Raw genomic sequence first — 24,277 nt, 5'->3', positions numbered from 1 at the left:
GCAATAAATTAACTTACACAAACAGGCATTACATACCAATAAGACAGCCTACTAAATCTTTACAGAGTTAAAAAACAAACAAAAAAAACAAAAAATAAACTCACTTTCTCAATGTACCTAAACTATGCAATCATGGTATTCATTTGAGAAAATCAGCAGATGCAGAACAACTTACTGGTATGTGTAGTTCCACGAATCGTACCTAAACTATGCAATCATGGTATTCATTTGAGCTAATCAGCAGATGCAGTACAACTTGCTGGTATGTGTAGTTCCATGAATCGTACCTAAACTATGCAATCATGGTATTCATTTGAGTTAATCAGCAGATGCAGTACAACTTGCTGGTATGTGTAGTTCCACGAATCGTACCTAAACTATTTGAGATAATCAGCAGATGCAGTACAACTTGCTGGTATGTGTAGTTCCACGAATTGTACCTAAACTATGCAATCAAGGTATTCATTTGAGATAATCAGCAGATGCAGTACAACTTGCTGGTATGTGTAGTTCCACGAATCGTATCTAAACTATGCAATCATGGTATTCATTTGAGATAATCAGCAGATGCAGTACAACTTGCTGGTATGTGTAGTTCCACGAATCGTACCTAAACTATGCAATCATGGTATTCATTTGAGATAATCAGCAGATGCAGTACAACTTGCTGGTATGTGTAGTTCCACGAATCGTACCTAAACTATGCAATCATGGTATTCATTTGAGATAATCAGCAGATGCAGTACAACTTGCTGGTATGTGTAGTTCCATGAATCGTACCTAAACTATGCAATCATGGTATTCATTTGAGATAATCAGCAGATGCAGTACAACTTGCTGGTATGTGTAGTTCCACGAATCGTACCTAAACTATGCAATCATGGTATTCATTTGAGATAATCAGCAGATGCAGTACAACTTGCTGGTATGTGTAGTTCCATGAATCGTACCTAAACTATGCAATCATGGTATTCATTTGCGATAATCAGCAGATGTAGTACAACTTGCTGGTATGTGTAGTTCCACGAATCGTACCTGTTGAGGACAAGGAGTGATGAGGAGTTGGTTCACAAAGTTCACAATCGATAACAGCTGATGATATAACTTAACGCAGGTATAACGCTAATATTATAATAACACTTTTATGTCAGCACTTCTATGGAAGCACTACCAGCCAACGGCTTCCAGCATCAGACCAATGGTAGTGTCCTGTCTCATCATCAGTCCTTCCAGTGATGATATGCACTGCTGCTATATGTCCACTGCTGCCATATAATAATAATAACCTCATTGTGCCTTTTTTTCTTCTTTGCATCATGTGCTGTTTAGGGCCTATTTTTTAAATCTGCCATCCTGTCTGTAACTGCAGTGCCACACCTAAATGGGTGTTTGTGCCGCACACTTGTGTCGCTTAGCTTGGCCATCCAGCTACCTAATTGCACCTCTTTTTCTTCTTTGCATCATGTGCTGTTTGGGGGACTAGTTTTTGAATAGTGCCATCTTGTCTGCAACTGCAGTGCCACTCCTAGATGGGCAAGGTGTTTGTGCCGCACACTTGTGTCGCTTAGCTTAGTCATACAGACACCTCGGTGCAACTTTTAGGCCTAAAAACAATATTGTGAGGTGTGAAGTGTTCAGAATAGACTGGAAATGAGTGGAAATTAATGTTATTGAGGTTAATAATACCGTAGGAGCAAAATTACCTCCAAATTAAGTGATTTTAGCTGTTTTTATGGGGTTTTTTTCAAAAATCATCCAGATCCAAAACCAAAACACGAAAGGGTGGTTTTGGCAAAACCAAACCAAAACCAAAACACGAAAGTAGAATTAGAACCAAAACCAAAACACAAAACACGAAAAGTGCCAGCCGCACATCTCTAATTTTGATTGATGCTGTTTTTATTTTGTTACATACTGACAAAATATTTTTATTGAAGATGTTCAACTTATAAGAATATTAAACCAAAAATATGCTGTATTCGGCAAAAAGTAAAAATATTAATACCATTCACAAATATATAGAGTACAGAAGCAGTGGCATAGTAAGGATGGGGGGAGCATCTTGGGTGACAAGCAGAATGGGGTGATGGCAACTGAGTGGCCCCTATGTAGAGTCGGACCCTGCAATTGCCGAACATAGGTTCCCAGCAAAAAAAAATTGCAGGAAGGGTATTGCTACCGCTCTGTGTTTTGCACATGCATAGTGCAAAAAACACAGGGGAAAATTTACTAACATTCGTAATTTTCCGTTTGAGGTCAAAGTTCAATCACGAATGACATCGAAAGTGTAAATATGCAACTTTTTGAATTGATTACGACTAATTTACTAAGCTGCCGTATTCTGCATTTTCGGTTTTTCCGATGTCGATGTCATTCGTTTTTTTAGGCAGTGTTTTACGTGAGTGACTTGTAAAACACTGCCGACTTTAATACAATGAATCTCGGCCGGATCTGAGAGATCCGTGCTGGGCTTCATTGTGTACCTTGTTAAAAAAAAAAATAATGTTTAAACTTTTTAAAAAAATTGCGTGGGGTCCCCCCTCCTAAGCCAAACCAGCCTCGGGCTCTTTGAGCCGGTCCTGGTTGCAAAAATATGGGGAAAAAATTGACAGGGGTTCCCCCATATTTAAACAACCAGCACCGGGCTCTGCACCTGGTCCTGGTTCCAAAAATACGGGGGACAAAATTCATAGGGTTCCCCCGTGTCGGGCTCCACTAGCTGGACAGATAATGCCACAGCCGGGGGTCACTTTTATACAGCGCCCTGCGGCCTTTGCATTAAATACCCAACTAGTCATCCCTGGCCGGGGTACCCTGGAGGAGTGGGAACCCCTTAAATCAAGGGGTCCCCCCTCCAGCCACCCAAGGGCCAGGGGTGAAGCCCGAGGCTGTCCCCCCCATCCAATGGGCTGCGGATGGGGGGCTGATAGCCTTTGTTGTAAGTTATGAATATTGTTTTTAGTAGCAGTACTACAAGTCCCAGCAAGCCTCCCCCGCAAGCTGGTACTTGGAGAACCACAAGTACCAGCATGCGGCGGAAAACCGGGCCCGCTGGTACCTGTAGTACTACTACTAACAAAATACCCCAATAAAGACATAACACACACACACACCTTGAAAGTATAACTTTAATGCATACATACACACCACCATATACACATACTTACCTTATGTTCACACGAGGGTCGGTCCTCTTCTCCATGTAGAATCCATGGTGTACCTGTGGAAAAAATTCTACTCACCAAATCCAGTGTAGAGGGCTCCTCGGGTAATCCATTTGTAATCCACGTACTTGTAAAAAAAAAAAAACGGACACCCGACCACGAACTGAAAGGGGCCCCATGTTTTCACATGGTACCCCTTTCCCCGAATGCCAGAAACCCCCTCTGACTTATGTCTAAGAGGGTTTCTTCAGCCAATCAGGGAGCGCCACGTTGTGGCACCCTCCTGATAGGCTGTGTGCTCCTGTACTGTCTGACAGGCGGCACACGGCAGTGTTACAATGTAGCGCCTATGCGCTCCATTGTAACCAATGGTGGGAACTTTGTGGTCAGCGGTGAGGTTACTTTCGGTCACCCGCTGACCACAAAGTTCCCACCATTGGTTACAATGGAGCGCATAGGCGCTACATTGTAACACTGCCGTGTGCCGCCTGTCAGACAGTACAGGAGCACACAGCCGATCAGGAGGGTGCCACAATGTGGCGCTCCCTGATTGGCTGAAGAAACCCTCTTAGACATAAGTCAGAGGGGGTTTCTGGCATTTGGGGAAAGGGGTCCCATGTGAAAACATGGGGCCCCTTTCAGTTCGTGGTCGGGTGTCCGTTTTTTTTTTTTTACAAGTATGTGGATTACAAATGGATTACCCGAGGAGCCCTCTACACTGGATTTGGTGAGTAGAATTTTTTCCACAGGTACACCATGGATTCTACATGGAGAAGAGGACCGACCCTCGTGTGAACATAAGGTAAGTATGTGTATATGGTGGTGTGTATGTATGCATTAAAGTTATACTTTCAAGGTGTGTGTGTTATGTCTTTATTGGGGTATTTTTTTAGTAGTAGTACTACAGGTACCAGCGGGCCCGGTTTTCCGCTGCATGCTGGTACTTGTGGTTCTCCAAGTACCAGCTTGCGGGGGAGGCTTGCTGGGACTTGTAGTACTGCTACGAAAAACAATATTCATAACTTACAACAAAGGCTATCAGCCCCCCATCCGCAGCCCATTGGATGGGGGGGACAGCCTCGGGCTTCACCCCTGGCCCTTGGGTGGCTGGAGGGGGGGGACCCCTTGATTTAAGGGGTTCCCACTCCTCCAGGGTACCCCGGCCAGGGGTGACTAGTTGGGTATTTAATGCCACGGCCGCAGGGCGCTGTATAAAAGTGACCCCCGGCTGTGGCATTATCTGTCCAGCTAGTGGAGCCCGATGCTGGTTTCAAAAATACGGGGGACCCCTACGCTTTTTGTCCCCCGTATTTTTGGAACCAGGACCAGGCGCAGAGCCCGGTGCTGGTTGTTAAAATATGGGGGAAACCCTGTCAATATTTTCCCCATATTTTTGCAACCAGGGCCGGCTCAAAGAGCCCGAGGCTGGTTTGGTTTAGGAGGGGGGACCCCACGCATTTTTTTTAAAAAAATTAAAACATTTCCCACCCCTTCCCACTGAAAAACATGCACGGATCTCATGGATCCGTGCATGCCTATACAAACACGGGATAAAAAAGCAGGTCTGGTTTTTTTTAGCACTTTTTCACGATTTGTATTTCATCACGGCAGTGTTTGGCTATTGTCGGCAGTGTTTGTGTTTTGCACTTTTTAGTAAATTCCCGATTTCTACCAAATTACAGGCGTATTTGACCGATGGTGTATTGATTCGTGATTTTTTCCTAGGACTTCCAAAATATTACGAATGCCCTCATCACTGCCGTGATTTTTGCTTAGTAAATTACCGAGATGACACTTTGAAGAAAAAACGGCATCTCGGTCAAAATCGGGACCTTAGTAAATATACCCCACAGAGCGGCTCCCAAGTCCACTCATCAGCGTCACATGACATATCACATCCATAATGCTGATGAGTGGACTCTGGATACCGGATGCACTGTGGGTAATATTGGAGGGGCACTGGGACAGACTGGGGGGTGCCAAATGAAGGACCCACCCCAGGTGCAAAATATATTAGGTACCACACTGTACAGACGTCTACCTTTGAGTAGGAAACCTGTCTTTCCACATGATTACAGCTTTATCTCAAATTCTAAACTATCTTTAGCTACTAGAACTTCCAGGGACCCTCAATATCAAGCAAAAACCAGACATGTTTGTTTAAAATGCACAATCCAAAAATGTCATATAATACAGAAGCCTAGAACTTATATAGCATTACGTAAATGTGGTTTACATAACACTGTATACAGTTACTAATGATGCAGTTCAAATCAAGAGTTTGATTCACCGCTGTTTTTGTCTCCATTTTATTCATTAGGTGCCAAATTCTTAATTAGAGAAGACATGGTTTCTAAGAGCACTTGTTCTTTGGATGCCTGCAATTCAGATTTTTCCCCCCCTTGGCTCACAACTCAGAAAACTGTGGTTTAAAAATAAAATGTTAAAATGCTGAGCTACTGCATTTTATTTTTTTGTTTTCGTTTTACACATAAAACTTCAACACTTTTTCTTCCTATGGTTTGATTATGAAACTTGAGATCCTACTTCAAGAATGATGCTCAAAATATTTTATATGAAAAAAAAGTTTATTATTCATATGACTTTCCTTAATTTTAACAATAACTGCTTCATAAAAAATCCAAACTTTACGAATCCTGGTGCACACAGCATGAGGTTTAGCACACAACATGCTACTACAGTATGTACATATGCAATATTACACATCGCATGAGTTATGAATGCAGGGAGCTAAATGGGGTAGGAAACTTGTTAATTATATAAAATATGTAAAACCAAAGCACCTAACCTATTCTGGTAATACACTGTGCCTAATTAAATAAATGTTTTTAAAGAGGTATTTTAAGAAAGTTTATTTTAAAATAGATACTATAAATTGATAAATGTAGTGAAAATTGCCAAACTTTGTAGAATATTACATCTACAATATTCTATTTTTAATATACATCTACATAAGACTGCATGTAGCAGCTGTTTATAAGCTTATTAACATTAACATTATTATTGTTATATATGAGCCTCATATGTATAATAATATTTATTAAAACCAGAATTTGGAAGGGCATCCTTGCTGTTACCATGTCCTCTGGGGCTTTCAGAAAACTGTTTGGCAGTTTTGGACTGATGCCGACTTGTACACATCTCTGCAGTGCACCCGCCCACTATCTGTATGCTTAGGTCAATACTCATCATCTACATCATCAAGGCGCACTTGCATCAACCTATACTTGGTGCCAAAGATTTATCTGAAAACAGATTTTTATGCTTCCCTCCAACACTGCAATGCCATCCATGTACCCTCTTGCGGTACATTTGGTTCAAGGGCATGTGCATGCGAAAAACAGGAAAGGTATACTTTATAAACGACCATATGCTCCACCCTGTATTAGCCTCTCTACTGAAACCCTGATGTTTTGTAATACCAAATGTCAAAAATGAAATTTATATTGAAATTTATATTGTGCGCAGCAAATGCCACTGTTTTTTTGTGCTGTGAATGTAAAAATTTGTCTATTTATGTGTCGTTATTTGCGGAGCACCACCAGGTGAATTTGATCACAATTTAGAAGTAAATGAATATGTGACCTAAAATAGGGATTCTCATAATGTCCACTCTATAGAAGTTATAGAACCATGATCTTAAGTTTTTTAATGATTAATAATATGTACGATTTCATTTTCGTAAACTCTGATTGTATTTTTTAATTTCTATTCAAGCATACTTTTTACTGTACAAAATGTGTTTCTGCATTTTGTGTGTAATCTTGATGCTTCTTCTTGTATATTGTAGATTCACTTTGTTCCCAATCTGTGCTGGAGTATTATTGTGGTTAGGGAATCAACAGATTCATGTTCCAGGTTGCAAGTTTAGAGGAATAGGAGCAAGACTGAGAGACTCTACCATATTCAAAGGTTCAGAGAGGCACTGTGTGTAGCATGAGAAATAGGCTTCATTGATGCTAAAGATAGAAACCAGTGAAGCTGGTGAGGAGTGTGTAGCGTAGTGTTTTGTAAGTTGTAAGTTGTGATCATGGGTGTCCACTCAGACAGGTAGCCAAGAGACTTTAAGGCTGTAATTATCTCTATTGTAATTTCAGTGCAAGACACAAGCCAGTGCATTGGGATTGCAACAAGGTAAAGGCTGTGAGTCAACATGGAATGAAAACAAGTCTTGGTGTCTCCAGGAGCAACCAAGTGTTAAAAGCCATGGGAAACTCAGATCAATACATTTAAGACTGTAGTGCTTAACACAAGATGAAGTCAAAGAGAGTTTCAAAATGTATGAGTCAATCTATTAGCATACATATGTCCTGTAAAGAGGCTGTTGGGTGAGTTAATTTGTACTGCAAAATAATGTGACACAACAATGTGATATGTGCTGTCAGTTATTCATGAACTGAAATGCAGGAGACTATGGGGTCTATTAAACATTTCAGAGCAGCAGTGCTAATTTAGTATTCAATTAATCGCAAGCTGCATATACCTGAGAAATTCTGCATCACTCTGGTGCTGGGTGTCCTCATAATCCCTAGCACCACTACTTCTGTACCAGTGAAACTTAACCATGGAGAGTCTGACCAACTTCACAGTTCACACATGTGTATGGAGATAGTCAATGGGGTGGAGAAGGATAAAGATGGAGGCAGGGGCAGCCAAAAGGAAGGGGCGGATATTCGGGAATTGAAGTATCAGTTCATACAGTCAGGTTCCTAAAATGCTGTATTTTCAAAGCTTGATGATTGTAAGTTCCCATACTGAAGTGTGTGGATGGCATGCCAAATCAGCACTGAAAGGTAAGCAGAAGATATTGCATTTCCAAGAGATCTTCTGCATTACCTTTCTAAGGAATGTCTCCATTATTTAATTTCTAAATGTATGTGAAAATGTTATTTTTTATCTACTTTTACAGAAATTAAGGGATAATGCTTATGAACAGGCAATATCAATAATTATACAAGTTATAAAGAGTGACTTAAGCATATAAGATAAATAGCTCTGAATGTTTTGTGTGCATTCATCTGTATGAATAAATTTACATTTTATAAATATATTTACAATGTAACAAAAACAAAATCCCGAGGAACAGAGAAGGACTCTTGGTGTAACTTGATACATAGCAAAGTGAGTAGAAATCAGAGGGATCAGACCATCAGGAATTGTTTCATGGGTAGTGGGCTTGGCTTCGTGGCCCTGACCCATGTTTTCATCAATCTGGGGGTCCTGGAGTTGCAGACTATCCTCGGGGACCAGTCAGTATGCATTGCCAACACTGTGACAGGAGCCAGGTGCTGCACATAATGATACACTACATTGTCACTGAGGAGCAGACGGCAGTTTGATGTCACCCCTCAGTGGGTGAAACCAGTGCGCGGCCCACACACACCACACCCCTGTACTGATGCCATTTATTGACAGTATAAAAATTGCAAATCCTAAACCTAACCACAGCCTAAGGCTAACCCTAATCCTGAAATTGGTAAATAATAAAATGATTGTTGACATAAACAATGCCAATATTATTTAATGTTGGCATTCTGAATATCAACATTCTTAAGTATACTGATTATTAGCACTCTGATGGCTTATTACACTGTGTATTTTAGACAATAATGGTTCATTAGCAGTACTACAGATTATAGAATTGAGTATAAATGTCTACATTAATATTTGCATTAGATGGCATTAGACTGCATTATATTGTCTGAAATGTGAGGAGGAGCAGTACTGGGTAGATAAGGGAAGTTGCACCACTGAAAGGTGGAATAAAGTGGCTTCTCTACACTGGAATTCATTGATCAGTTGGTTCAGTTGATTGAGGCTATTTTGATGCTTTTGAATGCATGCACAAGTTTAGAAAGCAGATGCACTTAATGAGTTTTTGGTGCAAACTATTGATTGTGAAACTTCGTAAACTATCCCTAGTTAGTGTGTTACAGAAAATACATTGACCTAAACACCAGGGGGTATATTTACTCAAATTTGATTTTGGAAAGCACTTTATGAATCTTCAAAATCAATTCCTTTTGAGTTTCTAAAATTTTTGAACAATCCCTTATTTACTAAAAATCGTTTTGCCTTTGATTTTTCAAATCAAATTCAATGTGGATTCATGATTGGAAGGGATTTTGAGTTGAATTTATGAAATCCTTTTCCAAATTGAACCTCATTAAAATCTCCAGCAAATTAGAATGCAAAATCGAACAGAACTTCCTAATTGTTTCCTGTTTGTCCAAATGTATCACATGCACACTAATTAAAGGGGAAGCTCTCCCTTTACACTGTTTTATACATGAAAACCTAAGTGATGATTCATTATATTTTGTTTACAATACTTACAGCTGAAATAGTTGACAATAAATTAGGTCCTAATCTGCCTACCTGCCTGCCTTCCACTTCCTGTGCACACATAGTTGTTGGTAAAAAAAACCCCTCTGCCTGCTCCCTGTTTATTGTATAATTTTTGGGGTGTGTTTTATTTAATGCACGATTATGCAATAGATGGCAGCACAGCACAATGCTGAACAATTTTTTCCATATGATATAACAATATGCCCTCTAAATATATATATATATATATATGTACAGTATATAATGCATTCTGTCATGGATTGGGTGTCTATATGTGCCTCTTTATACTTATGCTTAGCAGGAGCATGTGGATTTGACAATGGAGTCAGAAGCCAAGAGCAACAGCCATAGTCTAAATAGCCTTTTCTGATGGTAGGAGAACAAATAAGAACAATATAATATCAATTAAAATTAGCTGCTTTATTAGCACATAATGGTATCTTACACAACAATCATCCCTCTGGCATTTGTCCCACAAGAATTTTTGCAGACAGGGATGAATTGCTGAGGATGTAGGCATCATGGGTTGAATAAGGACAGGCAGTTACAATAGTCATAATTTTACATTTCTATATATTTCCCAGCCAAATTGCCCAATATTGTGCTCTGGTGCTATCTATTTCACATTAATGGAATAAATATAATGTTTATAATTATAAATATGTACACTATTCAACTCATAAAGCTGCTAATGGTGCTCTGATTGATCCTCCTGGGTTATCTCAGTCAGGAGGTGATTTGCATTGTGCAGGTAGGTGCACAACGTACCATAACCATGGACATCCATTATTACTACTTCCACACTGCCCTACATGCTTTTGTGTACTTAAAAAGTCATAGTTATCCATGTCTTACCATTAGAATGGGTTTAGAAGCCAAAATCGAATGTCTAACATCATTCTAAGCATTTGGCTTTTTAAGGTTCGATTTGGAGTTTGATTTAGAGTTCAATTTCAAATAAAACTTTCATAAATTGGTGGATTCTATGTTGGGCTATGGGAAAACATTGATGATTTTCAAAAATTCAGTTTCTATTAGGATGTGAGTTAAATTTGGCAATAGAATCAATTTGACATTCAATTTGGTTTTTAGTAAATCTGTTCAACCCAAATCGAATGTAAATCGAATGAAAACTGAATGCCAATTCCTTTGAATCATTGGAATTTTACTTTAGTAAAAGAAAGAAGTGTGCTTAAATGCAGTAATGTACTTTTGTCCACATACAGTATAAGAAAGAATGCTGTACTCTGCATGGTCACTATCTTTCGTAGATTTGTGTCTTTGCTATTGCTATACAGGAGCAATTAGAGCTGTTTTACAGAATTTTCCAATATGGCTGTCATTGTAATCTGCATGGAAGTTCATATTTTTGGATATAGATAACATAGACAACATATATAGTGTTTATTTAGATACTGTGCTTAAAAGTCCAATACTCTGAAAATAATTTATGTAGGATTAGGTATAGAAAATATAAGTTATATGCATTTACTAAAATCTAAATTGGAAAATCATTTTGTCTTTTAAGCAAAAGTTATTCTGTGTTGAAAATAATAAAAAAAAGTCGGTACAAATACCATCGAATACTACAGTAGATTTTCTGAGTCACACGTGCAAAAGTGTACCAAGCCTCCATAAAAATGATAGATACAAAAAGGATTTTACAGTAACCTGGTATACAACCTCATTACTTCAAGGCAATCATAAGTGGCCAACATGAGAAAAATATTTTTGCAGGTGAAGAGGAGTCATAGGGCCTACTTCAGACCTGATCGCTAGGGTGCGTTTTTGCATCCCTGCGATCAGGTAGTCGCCACCTACAGGGGGGAGGGGAAATCGCTGTACAGTGGTGCGATCGCATGTACAGGAGAGCTGCACAAACAGAAGTTTGTGCAGTCTCTGCACAGACCAGGACTTACTCTTCCAGTGTGATGGGGCCGGAGCTGATGTCAGAAACACTCCCTTCAAACGCCTGTTCCCTCCTGCGTTTCTCTGGACACTCCTTAAAAATGGTCAGTTGCCATCCACAAATGGCCTCTTCCTGTCAGTCACCTTGCGATCACCCGAGCGATCGCTTTTCTCACACCATCCTGCCGCTGCCCGCCGATCCCCGTCGCTGTGGACCGACGCGCCCGCGCATTGCGGTGCATACACATGCACAGTTCAGACCTGATCATAGGCTGTACGAAAACGCAGCCTTGCGATCAGATCTGAATTAGGCCCATAGTCATCTTTCATTCCTAATGTACTGGGGGGGGGGGGTTCTTTTAGTTTTTTTTTTTTCCAATTTGGACTTCAACAGATCAGTAAATAAGAAAAGAAGATCTTATATCCCATTTGGACAATTAAGGTGCAATTCAAGTAGCAGAGATGGCCGCAAAGTGCTGCAGAGCCTCCTGAACCTTGCAGTCTCCAAAATTGCACATTTTCCTCCCACTTGATAGAGGTCTGCAAGAAAATGTACAATGTTGTGGAAACATAATTCTCAGTGATATGTGGTCATCATGTGTGGCTATTATTGAATTGTCCTCTTACATTGGAAGCTGATTGGAAGAGGAGGGTGTCTGATTGTGGATATCAGTGTGCAGAGTCTTTCAACTGCACATCCAGCCAGGGGTTAGTCATTGTTGTGCATCCACGCCAGACACAGGCATTAATTACCTGGTTTGATAATGAAGAGAGCTAAAAAGAAAAGAGCACTTGATTAACCAAGCATATGTTGTTACATATATTAATATATAAAAATAACACCTACACCAGTAAGAAATTATTATATCGATAAACAGGAGACTGGCCAGATCTTAGTGTACAATATGGAGACACTGAAATTTACATATGTAGAAAATCCTGTAACTGGTATCCATATAAACAGTAAGTTCTGACGTCATCGCTTATAATCACAGAGTTGTGGTTTAATAAAGTGTTTATTAGAAACACTTGTGCATTATATTATACTGTAGTTATAAAAGTCAAAATGGATTACCATAACTTGTATTAAAGCTCCATAGCCTTGTGATTTTACATGGTCACAGACCTTTTGGTGACTTCTAATATCTATATACTGTAATTTAGTAGGAAGCGCAGTCACCAGTTTAATATTCCATGTTCAGTGCTTTTTTTTGGGGGGGGGGGGGGGGGATTGCTAGTAATACAGTATGTCAACACAATTTTTTAGGACATACAATTAATAGGAATGTTTCAACATTGGAATTATTAACAAATAGCTCCACACCCTGAAATTAGAAGGCTTTTAGACATTTGCATTGAAATAAACATATTTTCAGCAGTTCTTTTCGATAATGTATGGTGATGGTAACAAGCTGCTCATGTTGGCAGCTTTAGGATTTTTTTCAAAGACCACTTTGTGAAACTAATGGCATTTTATCTAGTTGGACACAAAATGACTCAGCGTTAACTATAATTGATATTACTGGAATAGAAAATTTGTTGATTGAACACAAAGGAGAACTTAGCCCGATAAATACCCAGACTTTAAGATAAATAAATGAAACTATAAACATACTAGAAATGAAATTCCGCAAAATTCCAGCATCACACATGATCTTAATTTACATAGACTCTTACGTTTTTTTTCAAAGCATTCATTCCCTCTCCCAGTGCATGTGTTCAAAATACAGCAAGCTCATAAAAGAGGTAACACCTGATTGAATCTCCTGCAACTGACATAACTAAATGCTCTTGATCCCGTTCTTCCTACTTATTTTGCTGTATTGAGTAAAGTGATTGATGTAAAAAACAATCCTTTAACATCAGCTACATAAGTTCATTTAAAGCAAATGATAAGAATAAAGCACTAAGGGCCTATTCATTATTCAAATTATTGGGAGGATGGGCTGTCTCCGATAATTACGTTTTTAATTCGTGTCTTGGTTCCGGAGCAATTTATTATTTTTCTACTATGTATGTGTGACTGTGGGTTCATGTATATTCGACCTTTGGTGGAAGGAGCCAGACAGTGGCAGAGGGATCTGAACAGATCCTCCTTTACAACTTGTACTACTTCCCTATGTGTGCGGGAACAAACGCCATCTGGAGATGGTGAATGTTTACACAGTCAAGATGAATTTAGGTTCCCATACTAGTGTATAGGAACAGTGGAAAAGATTAAGAGTGAAAGGTAAGCAGGAGATATCCATGATATATCCTGCATTCCCTTATAATGAATGGCACTGACAATTTTAACAAAAGAAGCTGAAAATATAAATTTTTACCTGCTTTTGTATAAATTAAGTGATGATAAATAGACTTCTATGTAACATACATAAAAGATAAGTACATCTAATTAAAAATAATCATATATGTCAACAGACCATATTGTTATTAGATATCCAAAAAACTTTACTGATTAAAAAAATATCAGAAATACAGTATATTGAACTACAGTTCTTCAGATGAAGAGTGTAAATCCAAATTCGTTACTGGAAATTCACTTTTTGACAGAATTAAATGCTGTATGCATGGAGATACAATGGAGCATGTATTAGCTGTGTGTCAGATGCACCAAATAAGGGAATCTCTCCAGGTACACATATGTCCTAAAATTTGCATCTTATTTGGTTGCAGATGCAACAAAACACTACTCAAAGTGTACATGAGAAACTGTGCTATGACTTGTAGGGATGTGATTTCAAAACACAATATTGCAGATGAAGCACAATGGAACTTGTCATGAGAAAAAGCTGCACTAACTGTACTGTATCTTAGCTCTTTGTCTCAAAACACCAGAGTTCCTTTCTCTTTACTTTCTACTACACTTTGCATACATATTCAGACTTATTTGCACATAGATAAACAAATATTGCACACCAAATACAGTATATCAAATTATCAATGCAGACTATCTACTGTAAGTAAATTGTCACTTTCACTTGTTTTATTTGTGGGAATAAGATGCACATTTTGATTGCATAAGACACTTGGCACAGCCAAGTTGCCCTGGGACCTGGTGCTCAGAGAAGGACTGTTTGGCACATCTAAAACCACAATGTATGAGAACACATCTGTAGCAAATATAGAGGCAACTCTGCTTGTTTCAGATTTTGTTTCACATAAGATGGAAGTTATAGCCATCTCTCCCATATTCAGTTAGAAGGACTCCAGTAGGGAACTTGGGAGCCCAAAACTTTCACTTTACATCTGATGGCAGTGCTCCATCTCTGTTTACTCCTATAGATATGAGGATGCAAGATATTCCAATTACCCCCGAAACATGTAATCCTGTGGTGCAGTGGCTCACTCCCAAAATAAAGCAAAATAATTAGAAGATTTAAAGTGTACCAATAGTCTGTGTTCAGACGAATGAAATGCATTGATCAAGTGAAGGAGTGAAGAACACAGTAGTCTACCCTGAAAATCCCCCACCACTAAACATGGAATAAAACATTGATGGCTATAAGCCATAGAATATCCTGTCTACCATTATTTGGAGGTATAAAATTGTGTTTTCTTAATGAGCTCTGATTATGGAATCTGCCTACATAGCGTAGACTACTAACCAGTGTTATACCACTTCCATTGATTCATACCAGCAACTCTACACTGCAGGTAATCCATGCAGCTTTGCATTGGGGCTAAAGGTCTGCTCCTTCCCGAAGGAGCAGCATTCCTGCCACTTAGGCCTACCAAGAAAGTCATCTATTACCCTGCTGACCCTAGTTTTTTCTTTGATTATTTGTAATTGTTCTTACCATTCTGTCTTCTTCTTTGTTGAATATCATAACCTCCAAATTTTCTGCTGGCTCTATCAACATTGAAGAAAAGAAGATACCTAATTAATGTCACTAAGGCCTTATGCAACCCTGAACAAGTATACCAGTGAAAACTCCTGCTCAGAGAGTGAAGTTGCTTACCACAACATGTACCACGCTGATTCCACCTGATCCCTCCTCTCCATCAGAAACTACAAGATGCAAGTCCCACCCCACAGAGTGGTCTACTGACTGGACTTTAGTAACACTGTTACCGGTCCACAGTTCTCCTCAAGGTGAAGTTTGTTTGTACTAAATACAGATGTGTCCTCCTACATTTAGCCTCATTACACCATGCAGTGGGAGATTCCTGGCATGAGTGAGCTGACAGATCCCATGCAACTTCTGCTAGCTTCGGGCATCTGTTTTTTCTATAATGCATTTAGGTCACAATACCATGTGATTAGGATGCAACGGGAGTCTGTCCTGATTAATTTGAAATATGACACTTGTATGTCTGTGTGCCACTGATTCTGTATATGGAGCACAACAGAACCTGGCACGTAAAAAAGCCAGCACTTCATGTGCAAATTCAGAGACTCAGTCACACACAGATATACAAGTGTTACATTTCAAATTAATCAGCATAGTCCCCTGGTTTTTCCTAGTTGTAAAATACATTCTGAATACAATTGGAGAAAGACACAAAAAATATGTATAATGCTAGCAGAGTCTCACAGAACCTGGCCTCACCAATATAGGCTATTTTGCATGACTGCAGCAATGATGTATAAGGACACATCTGTAAGTGTGTTTGCCTTCTCACCTTGCTTTCTTTCTCCCTGCTTCTCTCCCCACTACCTCACCTTGCTCCCAACTTTCCTCTTCCCCCTTTCCTTCTACTCTGTCTTTCATCATCTCTCTATTCTCTCCTTCCACCTTCCCCTTTTGTCTCCCTTCTGCAGGTCATCAAAATGAGGTAATTTGTGCAACCACGTCTGACATCTAAGATTGATGGTTCATGTACCACTATACTATTGATTTATGCCTGACCTCCTTCTTCCCACCTGCCAAGTGTCCTTTACATGCTTAAGATACAGTGTGTGGAACAGACTTGTCTCTTTACTCTTTAACCAATATCCCATACTAACAGTCCCTTTATCTGACCTATTCTGCACCATTGTTTAGCCTTTTGCTAGGAACCCCAACTACAGCACCTTCTCCATTTGCCATTTTTTAAGAGCCTTCCTCTAACATTTCACGTCCCTAAATGTTATTTTCTTGATAGTTAACACCCTTCATTCTCTTCACATTGAAGGTTGTGATTTCAGTACAGTACTGATACCAGTCTTTAATAGAAATATTCCTTCAAAGCTTCCCATAGTCCAAATTATAGTACTATAAGAAGTTTCAAAGCCTTCTGGACCTTTTGATATCTTGTAAGTTATATGACTCTCGGAGAACCAGCTATCCAAAATCTTGTGCGTTCACACATTTCTCTGCTCCTGACTATGTTTTTTCATGCACTGACATGTTTCTAGCTGACTATAGCATGATCTGGGCTCCTTTGTGTTCAGAGAACATCGCTGTATCTTCTTTAGATCACTCAACAGTCCTAAATGAGCTAAAGCTCAACACTTTTGCCCTCCACAGACATTGCTGGCTCAAAGGTGCCTTACTAATCCTGGAGAACTGACCCTTCTTTCATTTGTTACTGCTATTAATTTATGTACAATGCTGGAATATTTTATTTTTGCACTTAAACAAATGACATCATTACTTTGCTAAACATGAAACATACAGAGATGGCTACAGCAAAAATACTATGAGAGGAAGGAATACTTTGAGGGTAAGAATGCAGATACCGTGGCCCATACACCGTGAGATGTTTCATAGTGTATTTTGATTACTGATGGGTGTCAGGATGTCAGATGCAATGTCATCAGTCTGACAGTCATTTTCTCTGACCATGTACTGTATATTATCTAAAATTAATATAATTATTTTTAGATAATATGTTTATATATATATACACACAGTATATACAGTCAGGTCCATAAATATTGGGACATCGACACAATTCTCATATTTTGGGCTCTATACACCACCACAATGGATTTGAAATGAAACAAACAAGATGTGCTTTAACTTCAGACTTTCTGCTTTAATTTGAGAGTATTTACATCCAAATCAGGTGAACGGTGTAGGAATTACAACGGTTTCTATATGTGCCTCCCACTTTTTAACGGTCCAAAAGTAATGGGACAAACTAAACAATCCTAAATCAAACTTTCACTTTTTAATACTTTGTTGCAAATCCTTTGCAGTCAATTACAGCCTGAAGTCTGGAAGGCATATACATTACCAGATGCTGGGTTTCTTCCCTGGTGATGCTCTGCCAGACCTCTACTGCAAATGTCTTCAGTTCCTGCTTGTTCTTGGGGCATTTTCCCTTCAGTTTTGTCTTCATCAAGTGAAATGAATGCTCAATTGGATTCAGGTCAGGTTATTGAATTGGCCATTGCATAACATTCCACTTATTTGCCTTAAAAAACTTTTTGGTTGCTTTCGCAGTATGCTTAGGGTCATTGTCCATCTGTACTGTGAAGCGCCGTCCAATGAGTTCTGAAGCATTTGACTGTATATGAGCAGATAACACTGCCCGAAACACTTCAGAATTCATCCTGCTGCTTTTGTCAGCAGTCACATTATCAATAAATACAAGGGAACCAGTTCCATTGGCAGCCATACATGCCCACGCCATGACACTACCACCACCATGCTTCACTGATGAGGTGGTATGTTTTGGATCATGAGCAGTTCCTTTCCTTCTCCATACTCTTCTCTTCCCATCACTCTGGTACAAGTTGATCTTTGTCTCATCTGTCCATAAGATGTTGTTCCAGAACTGTAAAGGCTTTTTTAGATGTTGTTTGGCAAACTCTAATCTGGTCTTCCTGTTCTTGTGGCTCACCAATGGTTTACATCTTGTGGTGAACTCTCTATATTCACTCTTGTGAAGTCTATATACACCTAGCTCCTGGAGAGTGTTCTTTATCTGGGCAACTGTTGTGAAGGGTTTTTTCTTCACCAGGGAAATAATTATTTTGTCATCCTCCTCAGTTGTTTTCCGTGGTCTTCCGCGTCTTTTGGTGTTGCTGAGCTCTCCGTTGCGTTCTTTCTTTTTAAGACTGTTCCAAACAGTTGATTTGGCCACACCTAATGTTTTTGCTATCTCTCTGATGGGTTTGTTTTGATTTTTCAGCCTAATGATGGCTTGCTTTACTGATAGTGGCAGCTCTTTGGATCTCATATTGAGAGTTGACAGCAACAGATTCCAAATGCAAATGTCACACCTGGAATCTACTCCAGACCTTTTACCTGCTTAATTGATGATGAAATAATGAGGGAATAGTCCACTCCTGTCCATGAAATAGCTTTTGAATCCATTGACCCATTACTTTTGGTCCCTTAAAAAGTGGTAGGCATATATAGAAACCGTTGTAATTCCTACACCGTTCACATGATTTGGATGTAAATACCCTCAAATTAAAGCGGAAAGTCTGCAGTTAAAGCACATCTTGTTCATTTCATTTCAAATCCATTGTGGTGGTGTATAGAGCCCAAAATATGAGAATTGTGTCGATGTCCCAATATTTATGGACCTGACTATATATATATAAGCAATAATTGTGCTACAAAGTCTAAAAGTCTTTTTTAAAATGACACTAATATAGAATGAGTTGTACATATATATATTTATTACATACTAAAATGTAAGAAAAATTTAAAAGTGACAAAAAAGCCATAGTCCACATATGCTTTCTTAGCTATGTTATGTTCTAATAATTACAGGCAAACATGGATAAACACAATTCTTTTTATGTGGGAGTACTCAGGTACATGCAGTACTGACACCTTTTTTGTAATATTTAATTGTTGTGACTACAGTAGTTCCCGGAAAAGGAAGAAATCAGTGAAACAATATAATAAAAATTAATATATTTAGCATGTGAATGTCAACTACTTTAAATTAGAGATGTGCGGGTTTGGCTTTACTCTGTTTTACTCAGATCTCTAAACAGTATATTATTAGCTATCGGCTCACGTGTTTTGGATAGCCAATAAGATAAATTTGAGCTATTTTGGAAAAAAGAACTGAGTAAATCCAAACTCGCACAACTCTACTATATTTCTTATATCAACCTGTAACCTGTAATATTAGTTGAGTACTGATACCTTTTGGATAATGGAAATGTTTTAAATAGAAAAGGGCACCGGATAATGCTCCAATTGTTTTACTATTAATAATTATTATTTTTTTACTACTTTATTATTTTGAATCAACAAGAAACAAGTCTAATATACATTGACATGCAATATCATAGCCTGACATCTTAGTCAAAAGTTCGGACATTAGGGGTGTGTGTTTTAGAAATGATCTGAATTTCAATATATTCAAATATGTTTTTACTCATTGAAACACCAATAATCATGTCACTGTATTTTCCTAAATGTTATCAAGGTCCTTCTATAGTATAATGCATGGGTAGATACAGATAAACTTGGACACTGATTTATGTATCTGTGTAAGTATTACTTGGATATCACTCACCCCACCGTAAATAGTTTATATAACACTGAACATCACAACAAGTACCCCTGGGGATATTCATAGCCCAGGTTAAAAACCACTGCTCTAGGCTATTAATTTTGCCATGGAGAAAATTGTTATATTTAAAATTTTTGGGTATTCTGATAACTTATTTCATTTCTTAGATGTGAAATACACAAATTTGTTAAACATCTAACATATCTGCTGTAGCTTGTAAGTATTTGTAATTATTTATTTGTTAACATTTATTTCTATAGCATCATATTGTTAGTACTCTGTTCTGATTTCCTGCAGTATCATTCCCAGCCACCAGGAGTCTGCATTCCTCTTGTTCTGTGAGCTGTAGTTTTAGAAGTTGCTAGACATGCTAAGATTGTTCTATGGCCTGGTGTCAGGTAATAGTCTAAGCATCACTAGCATGGATTTCACCTGACATCTGGCTATTTAAGTTTGCGAGGTCCCAGCATTCAGGTTATAAAATGTTCCTAAACTTGTGTTCCCGTGATCTACTATGTGTTTTGTCTGTCAAGCTAAGGAACATCTGCCAGTCCTCAGGTTACCTATTGTCTATTATTTGTTTAGTTATACAGGACTTTATTTGTTTTTTCTTGCTCCTATTTTGATTTCCGAATTATTATCTGGATTTCCAGGTGTTTCTGCATTAAAAAGTGTTTCTGCAATACAAAGAGTTTCTTCATTACCAAGTGTTTTTGCATCTCCTAAATGAACTACAAGATTTCTGTACTAACCTGATTTCCATTGCTCATACTGCTATTGTTATAAGAATAAATATAATCTTGTGTTTATATACTGTATCACTAAAATTTGTGACTTCTTGTTCAACTGCCCCCCAGTAATCACATGACACATATTCTGTTGCTCTTTACAACTGGAAACAAAACAATAATAAAAACAATACTGGTAATAACAGACAAATATAGAGGTTAGAGGGCCCTGCTCACAAGTTTACAAACTATAAAGAAATTATTTGACACATGAATATGTTCTACATATTGCAAATTTGTCCAGATTGCAGAGTTTCTTGGTGGGCTGTATATCAAGTCACACAGCAATGTTAGCCTGGGGTCAGTGGAATTATGTGAGTGTACAGATGTGTCCCATTCCAACCTCCTGTGTATAGCAGGATGCTGTAGCGGGACCGGGATGCAAACACAGCATGGTATGCCACATCTGTTTGCATCGCTGCCAGCTTCTATGGGAATCAAAGGGAGGTGCAGGTGGCTCCAACTGAAAGAATGGCATAGTGGGGTGTATGCATAGCGTACAGCCTGCTATGCTACAAACAGTGTACGCATTGCAGCAACACTGTATAAGGACACATCTGTAGTATGAGAATAAAGGTAAAGTTTTGTGTGTACTTTGTCAAGGGGAGGCAATTGGGTAAAATAATGCAATATCCAGAATTAATAAATCAATCTGGATTGTATGTTTAAGAGAATAAATTGCTAAAATATCAAATTATAGGCAGATTCTTTTCTTTTTCTTTCATACAGACGTGGCTAAAATTAATTGACTCTTAAGCAGGGTACAATAGTTGGGATCTTCTCTGAATTTCACTAAATTTCTTTTGTAAGGACTACTTATGGTCTTCTACTTTTCACTGCAGATCTGGATTAAGGAATGTGGCACAAAGGGCCCCCATACTTTAATTACAGGTACAGATGCAAAGCAGAACTGCATTGCAAGGTGAAAAAAGGATGAAGAAGGTAGAGACTGAACTGAGGACAGGACTACAACTCATTGTTCTGTCAGAGGCAGCAGCATGGAAGAGACAAGGGGACATAGGTGTAACTACAATTGGTGCAGTAGGTGCTTTGCATCGGGGTACATGAGAACTATGGGGTCCATTGCTGTCCAGCTCAGCAAAGAGTTATACCAGTACCCCTGCAGACCATTTTGAGCAATGTCAGAGGAATGGAACAAGTGCAGAGAGCAGGGTGGGCCCCACTGCCTAAGGGACCTGTTCCTTACCTTAGGTAGGAGGGCTGACCATGTGTGTGCTGGACTGCCACCTATCAGTGCTGATGATCACAGCCACATACTGCATTTAATTAACGGACAACTGTACATTATTTCTGACTCACTGCAGTCTGTGAATTAAAGGCAGCTCACAACTATTCTAACTGGCATTGTCAGAGTCTGTCTGACTGAGTATCAAACTGAAGAAAGCACAAGGGGTGGGGGCCCCTGTCAGGGACAGAGCAGAGGCCCCAAACAAGGTACATGCCCAGAGGCGTAACTAGGGTTGGGCGAGTGGGGCACGTGCCCTGGGCGCTTTGGCAGGTCCAGGAGAGGGGGCGCCGGCGGCGCCCAGGGCATCATGCCCCACTCGCCCCCGTCACACCGCAATGTGAGGGCAGGAGAGCGCAGCGTCTCTCCCTCCCCTCACTGCTGCTGCCAGCACCTGAGCACCAGCAGCGCTGCATGTGTCCGGTCTCCGGCGGCGTTAGCCAATCAGAGCTTGCGGACCGGCTCCTGATTGGCTGCCGGTCCGCGAGCTCTGATTGGCTAGCGAACCGGCGCCACACAGCCGCCGGAGACCTGGAGCGGTGAGGGGAAGGAGAGGCGACTAGTGGAGCCACAAGCGGCGGTGAGTGACGGGGGTAGAGAGCACAGTGGGGCATGTATCTGGCACAGTGGGACATGTAACTGGCACAGTGGGGCATGTAACTGGCACAGTGGGCATGTAACTGGCACAGTGGGGCATGTATCTGGCACAGTGGGGCTTGTAACTGGCACAGTGGGGCATGTATCTGGCACTGTGGGGCAATGTAACTGGCACTGCGGGGTAATGTAACTGGCACTGTGGGGCAATGTAACTAGCACTGTGGGGCAATGTATCTGGCACTGTGGGGCATGTAACTGGCACTGTGGGGCATGTATCTGGCACTGTGGGGCAATGTAACTGGCACTGTGGGGCAATGTATCTGGCACTGTGGGGCATGTAACTGGCACTGTGGGGCAATGTAACTGGCACTGTGGGGCAATGTAACTGGCACTGTGGGGCAATGTATCTGGCACTGTGGGGCATGTAACTGGCACTGCGGGGCATGTATCCGGCACTGTGGGGCATTGCATCTGGCACTGTGGGGCAATGTAACTGGCACTGTGGGCCATTTTCAGTGGCCACACCCCTTCTGGTGCATGGCCACACCCCTTCTGGTGCATGGACACACCCCTTCTGGAGTGTGATCACGCCCATTTTTTTCGGCGCGCGCACATGCTTCTTTTGGTGTTTTTTTTTTTTTGGGGGGGGGCACCATTTTCCATCTTGCCCTGGGCTCCGAAAACCCTAGCTACGCCTCTGTACATACCTACCATTCTCCACACCACACAAGACATTATGCTTGTACCTTTGCCACACACTGTCTCGTCCTGTCACTTATTGTCTCCCCCTGCATTCCGCTGTCACCCTCTGCGTCCCCTGGCTTTCTGTTGTCAAAATCTGCCTCTACAGTACATGTCAACTATGCCTCTCCATGCCTTATGCTGTCAGCCTCTGCCTCTCTCTGTCACCAGGAGCAGATTGGGATGGAAAACCAGCCCAGGAAATGTATGAAAGCAGCCCTAATGGGGGTGGGTTCTGTTGTGGGTGTGGAGTTTGTTGAGGGAGTGGGATTTTTCCTCATAAGGTCTGATTCTGAGTTGATAGCAGTTGCTACATTCCCTGCATCTTTTGCTGCAGTTGCATCTGTGACTTTATGCTAATGATGCTACAATGCCCTTCCATGGTGTACATCCGTGCATCTAAATATGTAAGGACATAGACGCCCACTTTCAGTGTCTACAGATGCTGCAATCATGCTTTGTGCATCTTTAGAATCCACCATTGTAACTTTCACCAGCCCTATGCTGCAGTATGTGCAGATCATCCATCTGAGTATGGCCTCCAAAAGGAGCAAATCCATGTCTCTATACGTAACCACTTTCAGCAAAACACCCATACTATGATATATATGCATCTGATTAGCCAACCCCCTGTAACCACACAGGAATGCCCAACATATTTCTAATACACTTCTTACTGCATGTGTCTGACTACAGGGCCGGTGCAAGGTTTCTCTGCACCCTAGGCAAATAGTCAGCAGCCCCCCCCCAGGTAACCACCTCACAATTTATCGGTTTTGGTTTGGATATTGGGGATTTGGTATTAGGGATAGGAAATAAGGGTTGATTTATCAGTGTGGGTTAAGGTTAGGTGTTATTATTAGGGAAAGGTACATATATATATATATATATATATATATATAAAACTATATATAACTATATAAAATATATTACATACGAAATCCTGGCGCTCGGGATGCCGGCTGCCAGAATACGGTCAGCGGCATCCCGAAGATTAAAATCCCAACACTTGCTAATTATGTAAACTAACCCTGATCCCAAATCTTTCCCCC

The sequence above is a fragment of the Pseudophryne corroboree genome, chromosome 4 (genome assembly GCF_028390025.1).
Source record: "Pseudophryne corroboree isolate aPseCor3 chromosome 4, aPseCor3.hap2, whole genome shotgun sequence".
Classification (NCBI taxonomy): domain Eukaryota; kingdom Metazoa; phylum Chordata; class Amphibia; order Anura; family Myobatrachidae; genus Pseudophryne; species Pseudophryne corroboree.
The sequence above is the reverse complement of the archived record's forward strand: the minus strand, read 5'-3'. Positions refer to the sequence as shown.